At 44.7% G+C, this 23749-nt stretch overlaps 1 protein-coding gene and 1 long non-coding RNA gene across 5 annotated transcripts in view; one reads left to right on the forward strand and one right to left on the reverse strand.

Moving 5' to 3' along the window:
- Positions 1 to 23749, forward strand: part of CDH13 (cadherin 13) — a 1012485-nt gene that overhangs the window by 947282 nt on the left and 41454 nt on the right. The gene's annotated exons all lie outside the window — the stretch shown is intronic.
- On the reverse strand, positions 21752 to 22338 carry LOC140698505 (uncharacterized). The gene is made up of 2 exons (XR_012076312.1): positions 22192 to 22338; positions 21752 to 21911 (listed from the first exon to the last, which is right to left on the reverse strand). It is a non-coding gene; the product is annotated as an uncharacterized lncRNA (long non-coding RNA).

Raw genomic sequence — 23749 nt, forward strand, 5'->3', positions numbered from 1 at the left:
GTCCTATACAGTAAATCCTTGTTGTTTATCTGTTTTATATATAGTAGTGTATATCTGTTAATCCCATACTCCTAACTGATTCCTCCCCCACCCCATTTCCCTTTGGTAACCATAAGTTTGTTTTCTATGTCTGTGAGTCTGTTTCTGTTTTGTAAATAAGTCCACCTGTATTATTTTTTAGATTCCACATGTAAGTGATGTCATATAATATTTGTCTTTCTCTATCTGACTTACTTTACTACTTCATATACTTACTAGTATGATCATCTCCAGGTCCATCCATGTTGTTACAAATGGCAATAATTCATTCTTTTTTATGGCTGAGTAACATTTCATTATATATATATATATATACACACATTTCATTATATATATATATATATATATATACACACATACACACATACCACATCTTCTTTATCAACTCGTCTGTTGATGAACATTTAGATTGCTTCCATGTCTTGGCTATTGTAAGTAGTGCTGCTATGAACACTGAGGTGCATGTATCTCAGAAAAATAATTTTTACAAGAAATTGACAGTTGAAACTAACATTGTGAATCAAATACACTTCAATAAAAAAATAAGAATTTTTTTTAAAAAAAGGAAAGTAATTTTATAAAAGAACAAAAACAAGGGAATATTTAAAAAAAAAAACTTTCTCTCAGCAGACTCTCTCAGAGAGGTACTGTGGTTCTTTTCTACAGACATATGAGAGCTCAAATACTGGCCTATACCACCAGCCCCCTGAGTCTGTTATAGGTACAAACTACCAATTGCTGCCTGGGACACATCACTCTCAGCTGTCATAACATCCATTCAGCTGCACAAAATATGTCGTCTAAAACCCCATCCAGATAACCCTACAGACAGCACTTTTCTTTACAAGGAGAAATGAAAAACTCTTATTCCTTTGTAAGTTCTGTAAAGACATTTCTTGGCATCTAAAAAATGACAAGGACCCTTCACCCAGATTTCACAGCATCCCCACCCCTAGCCTTGGTTATGGTTCAAAAATGCTCAGGGGAATTTGAAAAGCATTTCTCCCTTTTCACCTGGAGCTGTGATTTCCAGTTTGATCTAGAGGAATAAAACTCCCTTGAGACAATTAAAGGATAAATAAGTGTTTCAAATGTTTTCTCTTAGGTGGGCTTTTTAATCCACTGTGTTTAGGTTGTTAAGACAAAAGATATAATGAAGAAAAATAACACAGATTACCCTAAAAGGTACAATAAAATGCACTGTCGTTCTCACATTGATGTCAGAATATAGCACTCGAGAGTTCTTCAAATCCCATGGAACAAGCCAATTACAACCTTAAACTCGCATCATAGGAAAGAAAGCCCAGGGAAATGTTCATTGCATGCCCTGTGCATGGATTCAGCAGAGCATGTGCTGGCCTGGGACCCGCAGGGGAATCATTTTGAGACCCAGCCCACCACGGTCCAGCTGCTCCAGGTCCCAATGCCGGGGAAAGTGTCATTTCCCCATCTGTGCATTTCCAGGAATTAAGTGCCCCTTCCTTGCCAATTATATAGTGACTATTCTTAGAATTGAATTTAAGCTCTGTTAGAAAATTGTTGAAAGCCTTCAGTGCTCATTCTTCACCAAATTGAACCCTGTAATCTTACTGTAATAGAAAAAAATCTTCCAAAGTTCAATTGGAATTTTTTTCTATTAACTTAGTAATAAGGGTCCAATTTCAGAAAAACAGTTTCAGAGTGTGAGTGAGATCACGCTGTTTGTCATACCACATCAAAGCCATCCTCCAACACATAGCCAAGGCCTGTGCTCCCTGGGTGTGAACTTTCTGGGAGGCCAACACTAATTTGGAAACTTCTAGATTTTTCTGGCATCATCCAGTGACTTTTCTGTGAAACGGACATTTACCCTTTCTAGCACCATGGTATTATGTATTTTGACTAGGTTTCTAAAATATATGCTTTCCTGATTCTTAAGCAGTATATGAGAATGGAACCAAGGTCACTTGAGGTCATCATTCTTACAGGTTGTTAAATGCACTGAAGCAATGTTGTACTTGATTTGGGGTCTTTTGGTCTTTTGTGCTTTCAGAATATCATACTGTGGTCACTGTACCTGCCTCTAGGAATCTCCTTGGAAAATAAACTAGAAAACTAGGTTTCTTAAGATTTATGACTTAAAAAGAAAAGAACAACAGTGATATCAGATGGAGAGGCTAAGAAAAAGAGAATTACGCTTTATGGAGCAATTACTAAGTGCCAGGCATTTTCTGTGCGTTTTATTGTTTCATCTTCCCAACAACCATTAAGACAGGTCTTACTGCCCCTATTTCACAGAAGAATACAGCTGAGGCTGAGAGATTAGACACATTTGTTGGGAATCACACAACTAAGAAACAGCAGGTCCAAGCCAGTGAGCTCCTGCTGTGGCTCTCAGGGCATAGACCTATTCTAAGATTTCAGCAAATGATTGCTATTTCTTCGAGCTTGGGGCTCGTGCCCTCAAGGACTAAGGATGGTCGGTGCTGACTCCCCATAGTGATGGGGTTCAAGCGTATTTTGTACTCAGTCTAGGGCAGGGCTTTCTCTGGGCTCTCTTCTGTGGACAGATGCTCTCATATATCTCCTGCTGTTTGTCACCATGCAGCCAGAAACCAGCTGCCTCTTCCTAGAAGAGGAAGAGTAACAGAGGGATGGCCCAGCTGTATCTCCTTTGGGGCATCCTTGGCCCCAAATTGGTGGCATCTCCGTTCTGCCAGGGGAGACAAAAGGAGAAGGAAATGGACAGTGTCCTAAATGAGCCTCTCTCACTACTTGCAGAGAGAGAACTGGGCACAACATTCTTTTATGCATCCATTCAATGGGTCGATCAATAAGTATTTATTAAGAACTTGCCATATGCTAAGCCTGGAGCTTTCCATCTGTGATAAGGAAATCTCTGTATGTGCTTTTTTTTAACATTTTTTATTGAGTTATCTGTATGTGCTTTTGATGTTTCTGGAGTATTCATACTCGTGTGAGAGCTACAGCCTGTCAAGGAAATATCTTAATCATGCATTCACTTAACAAGCATTTAGTAAGCAGCTGTTAATTTTCCAGGCATTGGGCTGTGTACTTTCTCATCCCTTACCTCTCTCCATCTTCACTCACCACCATGAGATCAGCATAGCAATTCCTGTTTCCTGGGTGCGAAAACAAAGGCTTAATGTCCCTTGAGTAACTTACTGTGATCAAAGCCAGATGTTAAATGGATGCTCCAAAGTGTGAATTCAGGAATAACTGAACTTGTCTCAGATGAAGACCACAGCATCTCCCTGCAGGCTTTTGTGGTTGGAAAATACATACCCAAAACCTGCTCTGAAACAGGGAGGAAATGCAGTCTTGGAAACCATGTGAATCCAAACAAGGCAAGGAACGTGACATTTAGATGTAGTAAGACTGGAAAGCGTAGCATCTAATTAGGAAGTCCACTGTCATCTTTCAGCTAAAACTGATGATGGGATGGAAATGAATTAGTTAAGCTGTAAACCTTACTAGTACTGAAACCTCCACCAATTTCCAAGACCTCATACTCTGCAGGCTCCTTCCCTAGCAGTCCAGTCTTCCAGCCCTTCTGGCCTCCGCATTCTCCTCATGAACTCCAGCCCTTCTCCTCCTCAGTCTTGACTCCCAGTGAGCAATACCTGCTTCTGACCCATCATGGCATCCTCTCCCCAACATCCCAGTAGAGCTCCAGTTCAGTGTGCGCTGGGCTCCCAAGTGTACAGCTCAAGCTCCCTCACCTCTTCTGCTCCTCTGTTCCATACAAACAACTTCTGCTGGACATCTCCACCTGGGAACCTCACAGGCCCGTCAGACTCAATGTAATCAGAACTAAATTCACCTTCACCTTTTCCCCAGTGCTCCTTGTGTCTGTGATGGGCAGGACCATCCCTCATGCTCCAGCCAGAAGCCTGGACTTCATCCTCAGTGCTCCCCTGCCCTTCATCACCCACATACCCCTCCCCATCACCAAGTCCAGGGGGCTCCATCTTTTCAGCATCTCCTGAGTTCACCTGCCTGTCTCCAGTCTGCTACTGCCCCCTGAATCCCACCCTCCAGCCTGAGGAATACAGATAACTCCTCTTACTGCAGGTCTCAGCTCAAACATCACTCACCGAGAGAAGCCTCTCCTTGATCTACTAATGACATTCCTGTAGCCTCCTGCATGTACCTTTCACCCCCACAAATCTCATTTGCAAATCTTTGTTTCCTGTCTGTTTTTCCCACTGGACTATATACTCAGTGAAGGCAGGAACTGTCTCTGTTTTCAACCATTACATCCCCAGTGTCTTCCACACAGTAGACCTCAATATGTAATTTCTTTATTAACTAATTGCTAATGATCAACCATAGATCCTTCTACCCTTGGTCAATTACTGGCTTTGAGTAGACTTTCATTGTATTTTTTCTGCCCCCTGCTATATCTTTGTTAACCCCACTTTCCATGCCACAGGGCATCTGTTCCTGGGCATTTCATCTTAATTTTAGACCATGACCTCCAGAACTGTAAAATAATAAATTCAAGTTAAGTCACTAGGTTTGTGATCATTTGTTACAACAGTCATAAGAACCTAATACATTAACCCTCATCTATTTCTCCTTCCAATCAAAGAGCATTCCCCCATTGCATCCCCCTCTGATCAATACTGTTCACTCCACATTCATCCGCACACACCAAGAATCTCCCAGAACCAAGGGTCCTGCATGTGCTGCATTTGGGAAACACCGCCTCAGCCCAGGAATTGTGTCTTAATCATCCTTGTGCCCCGCCTCCACAGTGTCCACAAGGGCCTCGTACAAAGCAAACACCCAATAAACACTCATTTAACTATTTAGAGAGCTAGTGTTCCATTGATATCCACAGCGAGCCTCTTAAAACACTTTTATCACCAGACCTATTTATATTTGTTTGGAGCTAGTCACACATGATGGGAGGAGAATGAAATGAATAATTTCATTTTTGCTACAAGGAAACAAACATTTTATTCATGGACTTTATCATCCTCTGTAACAGAATCTGAGTGTTCACTCTGCATTTTGTGTTGGCCGTCTGCCTCAGACATATGGCAAATCTTTTTGAAGGGTGTTTCTCAGCTCCTGACCCTGTCACTATCTCAGTTCATTATTTTTGTCCCTTTCTCAAGTTATCTGCACTCATAGAAAGAAATGAGATTTTTAAGAAGCATTATTTGTTCCTCCAGAATCTTGAACATCCCCAAATAGTAAAAAGCAAGTGACCCCTCCTTAGATGCCTGAAATATACTAGAACAGTTGTTCTTAACCAGATGTGATTTTTGCACCCCCCCCAGAAGACATCTGGCAATATCTGGAATATTTTGGGAGGGGGTTGCCATTGGCTTCTAGCAGACAAAAGCTAGAGTTGCTGCTTAATGTCCTATAATGCATAGGACGGCCCCTCTGCAACAAAGAATTATCCGGCCCCAAGTGTCAGCAGTGCCGAGACTGAGAAACTGTGTGCAAAAACAACAGGCTGCAACTTGACCAAATGGCCCCTGTTTCAAAGCAAGAGAGCTGGCTTAAAACCCATTCAAGGCAATTTTTAAGGGCCTGGAGGCTTTCACTGACTGTAAACTTAGTCTTGGGCAAAAGTATCACATGGCCATTAGAAAAGCTAAGAGAGTCTCAAAATCCAACAACTGACCTGGAGCCAAAGCCACCTGGCTGCTCGCTGGGCTTCTGTGTTCCTCCTGATGCCTCTGTTTAAAGGCGCTGCCAGTAAACTCTAGTTCATTCAAGGAGGACAGCCTGGGAAAATGAGTGTGTAGGAGCTAAGGAAGAAGGACTGTGCATTTCTACAAAAAAGATATACAACTGGCCAATAAACGTGTGAAAAGATGCTCAGCATGGCTAATCACTGAGGAAATATAAACCAAAGCTACAATGAGATACCACTTCACACCCATTAGGATGACTAGAATCAAAAAAAAAAAAAACAGGAAAAGACAAGTGTTACCAAGGATGTGAAAGAATTGGAACCTTTGTGCACTATTGGTGAGAATGTAACGTGCTATGGAAAATAGCAAGGTGATTCCTCAAAAAATAGGATTATCATATGATCCAGCAATTCCGCTTCTAGATAAACACCCAAAAGAACTGAAAGCAGACTCTCAAAAAGATATTTGTACACCCATGTTCATAGCAGTATTATTCACCACAGCTTAAACATGAAAGTAACCCAAGTGTCCCTCAGTGGGTGAATGGACAAGCAAAATGTGATCTATACAGGCGATGGAATATCATTCAGCCTTAAAAAGGAAGGAGATTCTGACACACGCTACAACACAGATGAACTTTGAGGGCGTTCTGCTAAGTGAAATAAGCCAGTCACAAAAAACATGAATATTGTCTGATTCCTCCTTATGAGACATGTAGATTAATCAAGTCCATTGAGACAGAAAGTAGAATGGTGGTTGCCAATGTCTGGAGGAGGGCGGGGCGGGGAATAGGGAGTTAGTGTTTGATGGATAGAGTTTCAGTCTTACAAGAAGAGGAGAGTTCTGGAGACGATGATGGTGATGCTAACACAACCTCATGCACATACTTAAAATGCCACCAAACTTTACAGTTAAAATGATTAGGAAGGTAAATTATATATTAGGTGTATTTTACCACAATTTTTAAAGAGTTGGGGGAAAAAAAGAAAGAAGACTTTGGAATCATAGAAAACCAGAATGTCAAGCCCTTGGCAGTGATGAGATGTGGGGGAACTGACTTAGTTTCCCAAACCTGAGTTTCCTCATCTGAGATGGGATTAAAAACAAGGCCATACTGAGTTAGAATTCAACAACTGTGAAGCACTTAGCACAGTGAGTGCCACCCCATAAGCCCTTAGGGAACAGGGCTATTGTGCTTGCTATTAAGAATAGGAAAGGACTTCACGGTCTGTGACGGAAGGCACTCGGGAGAAGCGAGGACTGGAGAAGGAACTCTTGAGGGACAAGAACAGTCGCCATCTTGCGATATTTGAAGGAGGGAGGAAGTCATCTCCAGTGGGTCAGACTGGAATGAACAGGGTATAATTATAGGGGATGCATTGGGGCTCAAAATAGAGAAGACTGCCCTTCCTGGCTGCTAGAACACTGACTCAGCGTCCTGGACCCTGGGGACAAACAGAGGGTCCATGGCAGACCCCGCCTCCCACGGGGCAGTGGCCCCTGTCTGGGTGGGGAACAGGCACCTAAGTGGCCCTTCCCTGGGCTGCTCCAGATAGAAGTCCTGTGAATTCAGGCGCAGGGAGAGTTCAGGGTATCCCATCAGAAAGTCAATACAGTCGTCCCACCTTACCTACAGGGTATTGGTTCCAGGATCCCGGCGCATACCAAAATCCACGGATGCTCAAATCCCTTATGTAAAACGGTGTAGTATTTACACAGAACCCACGCATGTTGAAATCTTCTTTAGATTCCTTGTAATGCCTAACACAATGTAAATGCTATGTAAATAGTTGTAAATACGATATAAATGCTACCTAAATAGTTGCCAGCACACAGCAAATTCAAGTTTGCTTTGTGAAACTTTCTGGAGTATTTTTTTCCTGAATATTTTTGATCCACAGTTGGTGGAATCCTCAATGTGGAACCCACATGTACAGAGGGCTGGCTGTAGTCGGCCTGCCTCCACCTTCAGCGGTGATGCGCGGCCGTGTAATTAATCAGGCGGCGGAAGGAGAAGCTTCTTTGTGCATCGCCTTCTGTGAGCAACCAGCACCGGGGAACAAACCCAAACTGGCTGTCGTGAGCATAATAGATGGCAGAATAGGAATTGATTCATTTCAGGGGCTTTATCTTAATGTAATCGGCTCAGTTAGCAAACTTGCCTAATAATGGAGGGGCACACCGGCTAGCATGCGTTCAGACACTTCAGAGACCCTGTCTTAGTTTGCTCGGGCTGCCGAGAAGTACCATTGACTCGGGGGCTGAAGCAACAGAAATGTATTTTCTTACAGTTCTGGAGGCCAGAAGTCTGAGATCGAGGGGTCCACGGGTCTGGTTCCTCCTGAGGCCTCTCTCCTGGGCGTGTAGACGGCAGTCTTCTCCCTGTGTCTTCACGTGGTCTTCCCTCCCTGTGTGTCCGTGTCCTGATCTCTTCTTATAAGGACACCAGTTACTTTGAATCAGGGCCACACTCCAATGACCTCATTTAACTTAAACACCTCCTTAAAGACCCTGTCTCCAAATACGGTCACATTCTGAAGTGCTGGGATTAGGGCTTCAGCACAGGGATTTGGACACTGTTAGAATTCAGGGCAGTGCCTTTTAAAGGGGACTTGGGTGGATAAGAGAGAATCCGTGCATTACAACAGCTCTTGGAGATTTTGTGGCTCTTACAACTCATGAAAACCAAGCTCCAGGACCAGGCACACCTGAGTTGTGATAGGCCTGATTCAGATTCAGAAACAGGATCTATTCAATGCATGGCAGATAGAGTAAGAAAAAATACAGCTAAGAAAAATCCAGGCAAAGTAAAAATCCCCGTACTTTACCTTAATTAATGGTATATTAGAGAAAAAAATACCCTGGGACAAGAAGGTGGGGGCAAGTCCTGTTGTTGTCTCTACACCAGCCACCTTGCTACAGAATTTGAGGCAATGTTTCATATTTTACCTCCATTATTCAATTTGTGGACACATTTCCCCCTTTTTTGGAAGAATACCATATTGCCTCTTGATTTCACTGTTATAGACGTTGTTTTGCTCTGGGTGGCTAGACTCTGTTCAGTTCACGTATCATATCTGCCATGTATTATGTTAAACACACACATAATAAAAGTGTAGAGAGGTGTATAAAACAACATGGCTTCTCTAGAAATTCAGCCCTATTAAGTTTGTTCATACATCACTTGGATTTTTGTTAAAATAGTAAAAACATTCTGCAAAGCGACTTAGGAATGAAAGTGCATATTGAAGCCACTAGTGAAGAAATGTTAAGGTGGGGAGATTTTGGTTCCAAATACCAGCATGATTCAGGCCAAATGAGCCTCAGTTCAAAATAATCTGAGCCCTTTAGGTTCTTAATTAATGGACTGATTATACTTCAAGCCAGTAGCAAGGAACTGTGAGTTTTAGCCTCTGTCTCTATCACCACACAGCAAACAGATCAGCCCAGCTTTGGAGCAATTGCCTGCATCTCTTCTCTCATCCTCTTTCAGTCCAGTAGGCTCAACTCTTTGACTGAGAAGTCAACAGTTGGGAGTGTTATAATCCAGCACCCACCAGAAACAACCCCTCCACCAGGGGGAGCTCACCTAATAGTCGGTCATCACCCCCACCATCTGTCTTTCCCACTTGGCAGTGTGAAATGCCTCACTTGAGTCCAGGTAGAGTGTACCTCATGTTCATGAGAAATGAGATTGTATTGACCAAACTTATTCTTAATGAAGCCAGGCTAGTTCCTAACGAGCACTGCACTCCTGTACAAAATTGAGGAGGAAGGGGCATTTCAAAGAAGAAAAACAACAATCCAAATAGATCTTTGCATCTCTTGAATTTCCCTCTCACCGAAAAAAAGTTTAATTTTCAAATCTATAGGCAGAAAAGCTTGTTACTTAAATTTTCACCCTCACAAATGGTGGATTTATCTGTCAGTCGAGACTCTTTTAGTAACAAATGAAACCTAACTCAAAGTGGCATGAGAAGAAAACCAAAAAGTGGACTGATTAGCCCACATAACTGGGCGATGTGATTTTAGCCAGAGCTGGACCTGAGTATTGGTGGGAAATATGCAAATAGGAACCATTAGCAGTGGCGCCAGCCAGTTAGAACGGTACCTGCTGGTGACGTCAGCCCTGCCTGGGCCATCAGGGCGCTACTCTCAGGAGTCTTCTCTCTGTCTGGGCTCCCTGTACCCCCCCCATCACCTTCACTTTCAACCTTGACTTCATGTAGCAAATGCCAGCAATAGCTCCAGGGATACAGCCCCAGGAAAGTTCCTTCCCAGAGTTCCAACAGAATTCCTGGGTCCAGAATGCATCAGGGGCCCAGCCTACACCAATCACTGGCCACAGGCCTGGGTCAACTCACAGGATCTGGTGCAAGAGCAAAACCCTGGGGTCAGTGTGGCAGAGGGCTGGCTTCTCAAAGGAAAGGCAGGTGATCTGGCTGGAAGAAAAGGGAACAGATACTGCAGAAGCCACTACAATCATATCTACACAAGTCACATGATAGTAAATGGCACTTTGGGCCCTGTCTGTGGTTTCCGGAAATGCTGAGAGGAATATGTTGATTTAACAACTTACCTCGAATGCTGTTAATACCCTTGTCCTTAAAAAATGGTTTTTATTATTGACAGAAATACTTAATAGATATAAAATAATACACTCTAAGTAATATGCAGTTGGCATTAAAACACACATATGTACACCGTGACACATGCTTCCAAAGTGACCGACTACCTGAGCCGGCTGCCCCTAGGATCTCATGTGTGTTTTCATGGCGGTATTTGGTGGCTGGCGGAGGGGGGCTATCCCTCAGTTCCCTACAACCAGGTTGCTCTGCAGATATCCAGTAACTAACCATGTGATGTTTTCTATTTCCATCACCAAAGCTGAGGGGTTTCACCTATTGATCAAGGGTCTCAACCACCAGTAGGAGAGATGGTTTTAAAGCCTTGTTTATGGAGACCATAACGCAAATTAGTATCACAAAATAGACTCAGGAGCTATTAAATATTCATGAGTTAAATAGGCAGAGTGTTTGACATCCTGGAGCCTGTGGATTTTTTGTTTGTTTGTTTGCTTGTTTGTTTACATTTCGTAGCTTTTTTATTGAAGACAGAATAGGAAAATGCCTTCTTAATCTCCTATAAGGAGGGGTTCTGATGATATGCATTTATTTTCATCTTCAATGACAATATGTCTTTAATTTTTAATTAGAGATTTTGCCAGCTACCTTTTCCCACTTCTCTTGCATTTTTAAGAGGAAGGAGAAGCATGAGTGTGTTCCATATGCCCATGTGTTCCCACACATCACTTATAATCGCAGGTAATTGTTATTTGCTGAGCAAGGCTTTCCAGCTAGGACTGGGTAACACGGCAGCTGTGTTCAAGAGTGGGAGCTTCGTTGCTGTTGTTTAGTGTATTTCTTCATTTACGCATGCACGCCTTCGCTCATAAATGCCCCCACCTCATTCCACAAAAGGTATGAAATGGAGCTTTATTGCTATGAGTGCATGCTGGCACAAATACTAAATTCTCTGTAATAATCTCTTGGGCTATTCCTGCACTTGGCGCACAGCTACTCACAGCTAGCACCAAGTCTGTCTTCTCATCCGAGGTTAACATTCCCCTTTACTTGATCGGGATTAGATAATGCTTCCTTCACAGCTATTCTTCCGTTGCAAGAACCCATCCACTTTATCTTCGCTGACCTTACCCCAGCAGGCGCAGGGATTTCCTGCAGGCAGTTGCTTGTTTCAGCATTTCCGAGCATTTCTCCAGGCTGCGGAGAGGGAGGGGGATTTTAACACCAGCCTGGGGCTCCTGACTACCAGGTCCAGGCACCTCTCCTTCCTAGGAGCAGCAGCAGCACCAAAATGCATTTCCAAGTAGTGTCCTGTTTCTGAAATGGGCTTTTTATCTATTGGAATTGGATGCAAGCAACAGAAATTAACTCTGGAAAACTATGCAGAAAAACCCCAAAATGTATCAGAAGGCTATGTAGCCACCCACAAATTCAACAAGCAGGGGGTCCCCATCAGGTGGGACCCAGAGTTGGGTGGGAGGCCGGGGCAGCAGCATCACAGACAGGCTTGGCCTGGAGTCAGATTTGAGGGTGGTTTTGATGGCCTGGTTTGGGTCAGGGCCCACTCTACAGCCAGAGGATGGGTGGACCTCAATGATAGATTGATTTGGGATGGGGTCGTGGCAATCAGGGTATTTTTACCAAAATGAAGGGCAAAGAAATGTCACGTGGGAGGTGGGGGGAGGGATATGTCCACTCCTCTCCCCCTTCCCAATTTGTGATTATGTTCCCTCCATGCTTAATGAACGTTCTATCAGAAATCTTTCACCTGTGTATACAATTTACCTTTAATATTGTATTCTTGATACAATCTTCCATTTTGCTGAGTTAATCTTGTTTTCATGAAACTGGAGAAACCTTACCCAGTTTTTTTAATAGACTATTTTTTAGAGCAGTTTTCGAGTCACAGCAAAATTGAGGAGAAGGTGCAGAGATATCCCTGATGCCCCCTGCCCCCACACATGGACAGCCTCCCACGTCACCAGCGTCCCCACAGAGTGGAGTATTGGTTACAACTGAAGAAAGTACATCATACATCATCAACCAAAGTCTGCGTCTACGTTAGGGTTCACTCTTGGCATTGTACGTTCTATGGGTTTGGACAAATCTATAAGGACATGTATCCAACGTGATAGTTTCACACTGCATAGCTTCACTCCCTGAAATCCCCTGTTCTCTGCCCATTCATTCCTCCTACCCTCCACCAACCCTTGGAAACCCCTGATTTCCACTTCTTTCTCCCCCTGTTGGCCTCTTCAATGATTGTTTACTTGAATAGGTATAATCTTCTAGCCTTGCTCCTTTTTTCTAACATCAAACACCCTTTGGAAATGACTGAATTTTCAGACATTGAATTTTGACATTACCTGCAAAACTCTCTAAGACTCCCCTTGAAGTGGGGTAAAAGCCATTAAGGATGTGAGGAAATGAAGACCTGTGCTGATTGCTGTCTGTACTACAGTCTCTGTCCTGATTTCTTCCCCATTTTCTGTCTGTGTATATTTTCCAACACCTTATGTTTAGTGGGAGGATTGGTCTGAATTGCCTACTTCACTAATACCAGATCTAAGAGTCCCACTTTTATCTTTTTTCTGTCACATGAAAGAGACTCAGACACCTGAGAACCAGGCCAGGCCATTGTTCTGAAGGAGCGCACTAGCACATTAAGAAGAAACAGGAAATATTAAGTGAGCACCTACTATGTGAGGGAGTAAGCCGGATGGGGTTCCACATCTATGACCACATTCACGTCTCTTGGGGACCAATGGGGCCCTTTAATCTTTCAGTGTTTCAGTGTCTGCTTGTCTCCAGGTGGCAATGAAATACCTGCCACTAGAGCTTTGGTGAGGGTTGAGAGAGCTAGTTTGGGGGAAAGTAGGTCAGTTAACCATCGCCCCTGCAGGCAAAGCCTGCTGTCTCTTTGTAACTCCCATGAGGCAGCTCTTTAAAACCTCAGCCTGCAGGTGCACCAGACACCTCTCTCTGACTTTTCACTCATGGAAACCCATTCAGGTCCAGCTCTGCTCACCTTGTTCTCATATTATTGAGACACTCAGGAGAGCCCACTGGAATGAACCCACCACTATCCTGGAGGAAGTCATTCCATGCTGGTTTAGGCACTGGCTTCTGGAAGAATTAAGCACAGTCTGATAGGAATTCTCTTGACACACTGTCTCAGTTTTGATTGCCCTGGAAGCAGACAATGAGACAAGGATTTGGGTGCAAGTTGTCGATTTGGGAGGTGATCTCATAAAAGACCAACAAGGGAGTGGGAAGTGGGACAAGGAAGGAGACCCGGCCAGTGCACTCTGCAATTTCCAGCCAGCCACCGCTGTTGGCAAAGGGGCGGCTGTCCCACCAGGGGAACCCCGGGAGCCCCATGAAATCTTGGTCCATGAAAAGCAATGGAGCCGGGGTATTTACACATCAGTTTCCATCAGTCATTGGTGAGGGTGCTCTGAAGGGGCTGATTCCCCTGCACATCCAGGCTGCTGCACAGGTGGGCAGAGGACTCTAGCTCCCAGAGCAAGATCTCAGACATGGAAACAGGTGCTGGCAGGTGGCTCTAGCCTGATGTGCCCTGTGGGGGTAGGAGTGCCAGGGCGCTGTCAGTGTCTCTTAAAACTAACTCATTCCTCTCTCCTGGTCTCTGTCTCTTTTTAAGACAAATTATTAGTGAGAAGCAAATGGTCACATGGCATGCCATTGATAAGGCACAAATGACAGTGATATTTTGATTCCAGAATTTATCAAGCTTTGCTCTCACTGACTCCCACACCCTGAGAGAAGGAGGAATTTGGCTTCCCAGAGCCAGATGTGGACTCAGTGCAATCCCAAACCCAGGGCCAGTCCGTTCTAGAAGATAAATCCCACGGGGCCACTTCTAAGGAGCAGGCAGCATCCTTGCATAATGTTCTCCCTGACACAGCCTCCATGGAGTGGCTCTGAACCGTGTCTGAGGTGGTTCAGACTCCAGCAGGGTGTGCCTGGGGGTGGGTGGCCTTGGCCACCCACTCAGGCATGGGTCTCCCTGACCCAGGGAGTTTCCATGTTTACACCTACATCAGCATCAGTAGTGCCGTGTTTACACAACATCAGGACCCCACACTCTCTTTCTGGCTGGAGTGGTTGTTATCTGTGAGCTCAGTGGTGCACACTGGGCTCACCCAGCCACTACTAGGGAAGGGTGGCCACGCTCCTTCAAAGCACCACCAAAGTCACTTGAAGGTCATGGCCAGCAGCCATCCAGACCGACTTACACTTGGCAGCCCCATCTACTCTCCAAAACTCTGTGGATTGGAGAGTCGGGTTATGATATATCTTGTATCCCACACCCAGAGCACAGATGAACTCATATCCTTTGTACGCCCGGCCACAGAGAATTTGCCTTCTTTTATTCTTTTTAACAATTAAATACAGTTCAGGGGGAGGAAAGAACGAGATCTGCTGTTTTAAAATATTTTTTAATGGGTTGAGTTTGTTCTCGTAAGCCTGCTCTTGGGTCTGAGACCCCAGAGTAGCAGCATCATTCCTTACAGTTACTCTCAGGGTACAAGTCAGGTACATTCTGCTCAGGGCACTGCTACTGAACCCCTGTCTGAGCAAGAGATTCTTTATGACTCTTCTATAATTATGTAGACCACGCTGTCTCTACCCTCGAGTAATTTGTGGTATCCTGGAAGCAGGAAGAAATCCACCTCAGCAAACAGCAGAGGTTTTATACGAGCCACTGCTGCCGAGGGCTGAGCGAGTGGTCCAGGTGGAAATGCTGTAGCAATTCCAGGAAGGAAGAGAGCCCCAGGGACTAAAGTGGCCCAGGAGGGCTGGTAGGAGGGGCCAGGACTTGAATGGGACCATCACGGATAAGCAGGGTAAGGAAAAGCTGAGGGGAGAGGGTGGTCAATGATTTCAGGCACATCCGGGGACAGTGGGCCAATCCGTTTCACTAGAGTAAAGGGATTGCATGAGGAAGTACAGGCTGTACTCTGGGGCCAAGCCAAGTAAACCAGACTTAGCTCTGAGCTGCGGAGACGGGTATGTAAGCTGTAGAGTATTGTGGGAGGACCCCAGGGACGCTGCCGTCATGGAGCCTGTTGGGAAGCAAGGCACTCATCCTGGGAAGAAACACTAGGACTTGGAATGGGGGCGAGGGGGAGGGTGCCACTGTGAGATGTGCCAGTAGCCCCACATCCCAGCTCTGCCACTTTCTCATGATGGGAGCCAGTGCCAGCCCCACAGTCCCTCTGAGCCCAGTGCCCTCCCCCCTGAACTGGTAGTAACAGTCCCTGCCTCCAACCATGGTGGTTCCTGTGCTGTGAGCTACGTGTGCCGTGCCTGACACCGCACCCAACCGGAGTAGGTGGTCATGATTTTAGGGGATGGTGCAGCCATGGGGTCCCCGAGCTGATTCAGATCAGCTCATGAGAGCCAGTTGTTAGGTCTCTTCCTCATTCCGCACTCAGCGGCCTCAGGAGTGACTTGAAACCGGTGCAATGGACATATTTACACCGTGGAAGCAGGCACAGGCTGCTCGTCAGGGCCTTTTTTTCCCTCTAGAAAACCAGATGTTGAAGCTAGACCAGTGCACCTCTGGCAATAGGAAAGGAAAGTAAGAGCCAGATGTGAATGTCATCAAAAGAGAGAAGCCTAAAATATGAAAATATAAAGTAGCAAGCCTGAGCTTGTGTGTCCTATTGTCCCACACCCTTGGATTGGAAGGTGCGTGGTTCTCCTCTTGGTTTGGTTTTGGGGTTTGGGGGAGATTTTATCCATCAGGGTCATAGCTGCCTATTCAAAGTCTCTGGCTCTTCCTTCTAAAGCTGAGCTGTTTGGAGACTGCAGGAGGAAAGCGCAGGTTCAATGTCATTTTACTAAAAACACTGACTAATAAAAAGTTCAGTGTTCATATAGCCGCTTAAGATTTCTCCCAGCTTTTATTCAGCAGCAACGGATTGAACCATTGACTTGATTTTACTACTCTGTGGTTCCGCCGAGGAAGGCCAAGTCCCTAAATCATGCGCCTGACAGGTGCCATATTTCTGAGCCCAGAGCCAAGCTGTGACCTTCTAGTTTCACGGTGACTAGAGCCAGGTGACATGCATAATAAAAGGAGTACACCAAGCAACTTTAAAATATGGGACAAAACCGAAATCCAATAGAGGTGTCAGTCTGAAACTGGTTACCAGAACCGAGGTGATCAATCTTTTCACCTGTCTGAGGATGCTGATGCCAAAAGTACGGCGACTTTCACTTGGCAAAAGGATTTGGAAATATCTGGGTTTGAGCAGCTACCCGCCCCGCACCCAGCCAAGGACCTTGCTCTACCTATAATGTCATCTCCACAGCAGCCTGATGAGTCAGGTTTGAGTCTCTCTCTTTTAGATATGGGGAAGTAAATGCTCCAACAGGTTAGTACTGCTCCCGGTGGCCCACAGGTGTTAATGACTGAGCGAGGATCTGAACTCGGGTCCACCTGCTGGCATCTGCTCTAGCCACTCTCCCCAAACTGCTTCCCAGTTGGAGGATCCTCCCTGATGCACCAGCTCACTGTGGTTTCCTCTGCCTGGAGTGTTCTCCCCACCATGTCTCCACCTGACTATCTCCTTTTCACTTGGGTTTCATCCGTCATCTCCTCTGAGAGCCTTTCCTTGGTCACTTCTCACTAAAGAAACCCTGCCCAGCTCTGCCCACCTGTTTCTAGTCACTCCCTGTACCATTGCCCAGGGCAATGGCTTTCAGAGCATGTGTCACTCTCTGAAGTTACCGTATCTTCTGTTTACATGTGGTTTGTGATCTTGCTTCCTCTTCTAGAGCATAAAATCTCTGTCATATGTGCAATAGATGTAAGAGTTGCTATCACATAACAGCCATATGACAAATATTGAAATGATGGATGGATACATGAATGGATGGATACATGGATGGATGCTTGGATTCATGGATGCATAGATGGATATATGAATGAGTATATGATGGATACATGGATGGATGGATACACAGATGGATGGATGCATGGATAGATAAATGAATGGATGCATGAATGGATGGGTGAATATACGAATGGATATATGGATGGATGGATAGATGCTTGGATGGGTGCATGCATGGATGGATATGTGAATGTATATATCGATGGACACATGGGTAGATATATGGACACAAGGGTGGATGAAGTTGAACAAGCTCAAACTGGCCATGGGAAAGTCGTTCCTAGTTCAGGCCTCCTGCAACTATGTTGGAGCCCATCTCCTACAGTCCTCCTGAAGGGGTCCTGGGGAGCTCTCCTAGAGATCTGTATCCTTATCTCATCCTTCCCCACCTACCTGAGCAGTGCCAGCCTCCCCACAGGAACAGTGTCATTGATGGAGAGAGATCAGCAGGGACAGGGGCTGCTGGTTGAACAAAGGCTGTGTTGGAACCAGGGCAATTCCAAGAGGAGACCTGGCTAAGAGCAGCTCCCTTCGTTCGGCCTTTGGGTGAGCTCCTGTGTATCTTCCCAGTCTTCCTACCATTTCCAGGATTATCCTACCCCAGAATTCCCTCTGGGCGCCTTCATTCACTGAGCAAATGTGAATTAACCCCTAATTCGCAGATACTGGGAATATACAGACATCAAAACATAAATGGCCCCTACTATCTAGTCTAGAGGAAGAGGTAGCTGTATAAACAAACACTTTATAATCATAAATACAAAAGCTGTGATGAAAATGCAAAACAGGACCATCTGACAAGGGCAGAGAGTCTGCTATGAGAGTCAGGGAAGGAAGAGACAGCCAGGCTGAGACTTAAAGGCAGACCAGGGAAAGGATGCGCAGGCCCAGGAAATAGCACAGGCAGAGGCACAGAGGCTAGATCTGCGCCCTCAACAAGGGGGCACGACTGTGCAGGGTCTCGCGTGGTCTACTCTGGGACTCAAGCCTCAATGTGTAGGCCTTGGGACACCTGAAGGACTGAGCTCAGAGGGATGCTGTGACCAGATCTGCATTTTAGAAAAAGCTCACTCAGGCACAAGACAGACATTAGGGGAAGAGAGAAGAGGCTGGGAGGCCACTTTAGAAATGATACCCATCGGGACTAGAGCAGCAAGAAAGAGAATTCAAAGACGTGCAACAGAGCCGAGAAACATGAAGGAAGCAGCAGTCAGTGATCTGATGATTCACTGGACATGAGGAGTAAAAAGGTTTCATGGCCAACCCCTCCTCAGAGAGACGTTTCCTGATCTGTTTGCTGACCTGCCTTAGATCAAATCCCCTGGACTCCACGCTTTATTTGAGCGCCTCAGTCTTACGACTGCTTGCAGTAATGGCAGACCCTGGGCTCCAGTGAATCCCCAGTGCCCATCCCTGGACCAGTTGCATCAAAAACCCATGGGAGGTGTTAAAATCACAGAGGCTTAGCCCCTACCAAATCAAGAACTCCAGTGTCAGGGCCTGGGACTCTGTATCTTTAATTCCACAGGTGATTCTGGGGCCAGGACCATAGGGTACCCAGCCTGGGAAACACTGCTTCAGTCTTTCCACTAATATTAAAGGAGGAAGGTCAGGAACCCCTCTGTCTCCACTTGCTTGAGGCCAGCGCAGTGCCTCCCACAGACCAGATGGGAGCTCAGGGCACCGTCCTGGACAGAGTTCTCCTCATCCCACTTGTCACCTGCTGGACACTGATTCCCCATCACCTACCTTTTCATACATGGGTGCACAATCTCTGCGGGGGGGCCAGTAGTGAGATGTGTCCTGGGCACAGTCTGGCTGGGGATTGGGAGTTAAATCTAGACAAAGAAGTTGACCTAGAATGTTCTAAAGCAAAGGCAATCCTTTTCCTGCCCAACGCTGTCAGGAAATTAAATGACTAAACCAACAATAAAGCAAGGGGCCAAACAGTCAAGTTTGGGAACAGCTTTAACGACTGATTTCTAATGAGAGTTTCAAAACACTAATTTTCCAGAGCAGAAAATCTAGTTGTGCTCATTTATAAGCCGTCATCTGCAATGAGTCCGAGGATATTTCTTTCTGTGTTGTCAGTTAACTTTCTGAGCCCGTCAGAATACCAAGTAGGGTGGTTGGGCCATAAATCAGCTTTTTGGGAGCTGATAAATGGTTATTGTACAAATCCTGCATTTGCATTGGATCTGGGAAAATAAATCTACTTCTCGTGATCTTACTTTAAAAAAAATTATCCCCTGAAGTCAGAGTGAGCAATTTATATAGGCATTCTTTCCTGGATGTTAATTTTTCTCACCTTTAATGGCTGCCTTTTCACTTTCTGTACTTATACTCTATTGTAAAATGTCACATGTCATGTAGGAAAAACCACCAGGACTTCAGTTTGAATCTGCCCACCAGGAATAATTTTATAACTTTCTGCTCATCCATGAATAACTATCACTTGGGTAAAGACTGTCATAATTTACCAGGGTTGGAAGGAACCTTAGAGACCATCGTTTAACCTGCCCTTTGTTTTATAGATGGGAAACCAAAGCCCAAGAGTGGCAGTGATGTCACCAGGTCAAATGTGTGACAAGACCAGGGCCCCTCTTTGGACTTGGAGAAAACAAGAATCTTTGATAGCATGAAGAAACAGCTATAACCCTCATGGTTAAGAAAAAGTGAAACATTCATTCCAAGACAGCGAGGGGGAAGTAACAGGAAAGGCCAAGGTGAGGGCAAGGCGTTTGCTCATTCATTCACTCACTCACTCACTCATTCACTCATTCACTCACTCACTCATTCATTCACTCACTCGTTCACTCATTCATTCACTCACTCACTCAGTCATTCATTCACTCACTCACTCATTCTCTCACTCATTCACTCACTCATTCATTCATTCATTCGCTCACTCACTCACGCATTCACTCATTCACCAGGCAACTAGTACCTGGGGCCCATTCTACTGCAGTCATTACAACTAGGAATGAAGATCCTGTAGATGAGTCTCAGAGAGTTCTTCGTTTGACTCCACATTTGTCAAGAGAGCAAAAATGAAAGAAAATCAAAACATGCCTGTCATTTTTTGGCCCTCTGCGATTCATTAGTAGAATATTCTGAACAGCATCGTGGGTAGGTGTCTGGGTTTTGTCCTGTTTTGTCCTGTTCTGCTATGCTTTAATAACCTTAGCGAACTCACTTCCTTGAAGGTATTTTTCTTACATCTAACAGCTTTATTGAGACATAATTCACATACCACACAACCCACCCATTTAAAATAGACAATTCAGTGGTTCTTAGTATATTCATAAAGCTGTGCAACCATCATCAGGTTCAATTTTAGAGCATTCTCATTGCCCCAGAAAGCAATCTATTGTCCTTATCCATCACCTCCATTCTGCCTTCCCTCTGCTGTGGCAACCACTCATCTTTCTACTAATCTACTATTAATCTACTTTCTGCTTCTATGGATTTGCCTCACCTGGGTATTTTATATGAATGGAGTCATACAATATGTGACTTTCTTAAGGTTCTTGTTCCCTTGGTAGAAAGACATGAATGTGGGAACAGATGCTGCTTAATGTCTCAAGAAAAGACACATCCATCAATTTTTTTCCTCAACTTTATGAAAGTTTCAAGTGCACAGAAATATTGAAGGACTGTTACAGCAAGCACCCATTCACCCATCACCTAGATTCTCCCATTTCATTCCACTTGCTGAATCACAAACCTACCCATCTACCCCATGGGCCACCACCTTAGTGGTGGGCGCTCAAGGAAGCAACTTCCAACTTCCCACATCTAGATGGAAAAATACCCAGCTCTGCAAAATAAAATGTCAATGTAGGAGATTTGAAAAGCCAAGAATGTTAGCAAATTTACGTTAGAGGCTCTGACAGTCAAAATTGTGTTCAAAGGATAAAGAAGATTTGGAATAACTTTCCAAGAAAGCATGCATTCAGGGCATGAGGCCTAAGGATTGACCCAATTTGGAAATGACATATCTCTTGAAAGGACCAGCTGGCAGCCTGGCTCAGCAGTCCACACTGGGAGAACCAGTGAACCACATGGTTTTAGGAGATGACAGCCTTTTCCTGTGTCTGTGATTTTTTGTGATTCCAGCGCTAAGTGTCAATTTTGACTCATGTATTTGAAGGGAAGGTGCTTTTCTTTTTCTCTTGCATATCAAAAGCTTTTTAGAAATGTGACTGTACCCAGAGCCCCAGCTCCTCCCAGGAGTAGGAGCCTGGCATCACGTGCTCAGAGTGGACATGGTGTTTGAGGAGGGATCAGGACACCGGGCAGGCTCTGGGACCACACACCACTCACTCTCTGCCTCCCAACCCACCCTTGACCTCAGGGTGAACATCCTTTGTGCCCACCTGTGAGCCTGGGGAGAAGGTGCCTGTGTGTGAGTGGTGTGACTCAAGAAAGATTGGCTGACACTGGGCTGTGTGTGTGTGTGTGTGTGTGTGTGTGTGTGTTTTGTGAAGACGCATTTAATTTGTGTTGCTATGAAACGAGAAGAAAAAGTCTTGGCAAACAGTTCAATAGCTCCTGCTGATAAGTGCAAGGTAATTCTTTTTAATGAGAGAACTAGCCTTAATATAAACCATATTAAGGCTTCTATTGGAACGGGAATTCAAAATGTTCATCTTGGTAATTTACTCATCAGTCACCAGTGTCTACCAAATGCCAGCAGAGGCCTGGGGAGAAGAGAAAGCAAAGATTAAATAAGATGTGTCTCCTGGACCTCAAAGAACACTGTCCAAAAGGGAGAAAACGCACAATTATGACATGTCATTTTTATTGTATGTACACTTATGGTTAGATTGGGCTGTATGAAACTGCTGATGTGATGGGTTTTGACCAGTAAAAATAACAATGTCATGATTCAACCTAGTATTTATATAGTATTGCATTAGCTTGCTGGGGCTGCTATAACCAAATACCTCAGACCGGGGGCCTTTAACAAGACACACTTACTTGTCAGTTTCGGAAGCTGAAGTCCATGAGCAAGGTTCTGGACAATTCAGTTTCTAGTGAGAGCCTTTTTCATGATTTGAAGATGGCCACCTGTGTTCCCCTGTGGCCTTTCCTCCCTGGGTACGTGGTTGGGGGAGTTTGAGTGGGGATCACTCTCAGATGTCTCCTTCTTCTTATAAGAACACTAACTCTGTCAAATCAGGGCCCCACCCTTGTGACCTCAGTTAGCCTTTATTACTTTCCTAAAGGTTCCATCTCCAAATTCAGCCACACTACAAGTTAGGGCTTCAACATATGAGTTATGGGGGCGGTGAGGGCACAAACATTCAACCCATAACAAGTATGCAATGAATATATTATATACGTGTATGTACACCATATTGAGTGTTAAATATCATATATAATATAATACAGGTATATTTTTGTAGACACCATGTGCACAATATACCATCTATGGCAGTAAGACTGCACAGAGAAGAGAAACAGTGACTTTGTTAAGAGGGAAATGGAGGTGTGGGGATGCAAAAGAAGACGTCTTTATCTTACTAGTTTTTTACTGAAAAAAACAAAACTTATTGCAAAAGGACCAGAGGTTCATGGTATAAATTTTAACAAATCTGATAAGCAAAAATAAAAAAGGGGGTAACTCCCACTAGCCAGACACAGGTACAACTACTCTAAAGCCAAGGTCAATCAGTGAGGCATCATAGCTCAGAGTGTGGGCACTGGAGCTGGACGGCTCCATGACTTACCAGCTGTGTGACCTGGAGCCAATGACTGAGCCTCTCTGTGCCTCAGTGCCCTCATCTGTACAATACGGCAATAATCCCAACACCATGAGCATGTTGGTTGTGAGAATTAAATGACTTGACACATGTAAAGCACTTAGGAAGTTTCTGGCACAAAGCAAGTGCTCAATAAATATTATCTTCTATTTTATTATCATTGTCTTCATCATTGTCATGATTCTTAATGTGGTCACCACCAGCATTCCCTACTGAGATATCTTCTCAGCCAGGTTGGCAGATGGGTTTGGGATTACGTGCCTAGATGAGTGATAAGAGGGGCTGGGCATATGGGGTACAATGTGGGGAGGGATTTTGAAGCTGATCTTGGACTCACAAGGATAGATGCCTTCATCAGTTACTGATGTTGGTGAGAAGGAGGCAGTGAGCACACCACGTGATTGCCGGTGGGCCTTCTCTGTTGTGTATAGTAATAGGGAAGGTTTTGATCTGTCACCTTCATTTCGGGTACGTGGTCACCTCGCCATGCTGTGTCTGTCATGCTTTTCAACATCTGCATAGTGTTTTATTATCTGGTAGACAATTACCTGGTACTTTGTAAATTTTTTCTGAAATAAACAGTGAAAGAAGAAACAGTCTTGTAGCTAGATAACTCTGCCAAGGAAGTTTGAGGAATGCTTTATCCTGAGGCGCTTTCTTGGATATTCAGAGTGTGAATCTGCATCTCCAAGGCTCTGAGAAGTCCTGCAAAAGAGGGGAAGCTTTGATTTTATTAGCCCAGCCTTCCCAAATTTTGGAAATTGCTCCCTTTA

The sequence above is a fragment of the Vicugna pacos genome, chromosome 9, assembly GCF_048564905.1.
Source record: "Vicugna pacos chromosome 9, VicPac4, whole genome shotgun sequence".
Classification (NCBI taxonomy): Eukaryota; Metazoa; Chordata; class Mammalia; order Artiodactyla; family Camelidae; genus Vicugna; species Vicugna pacos.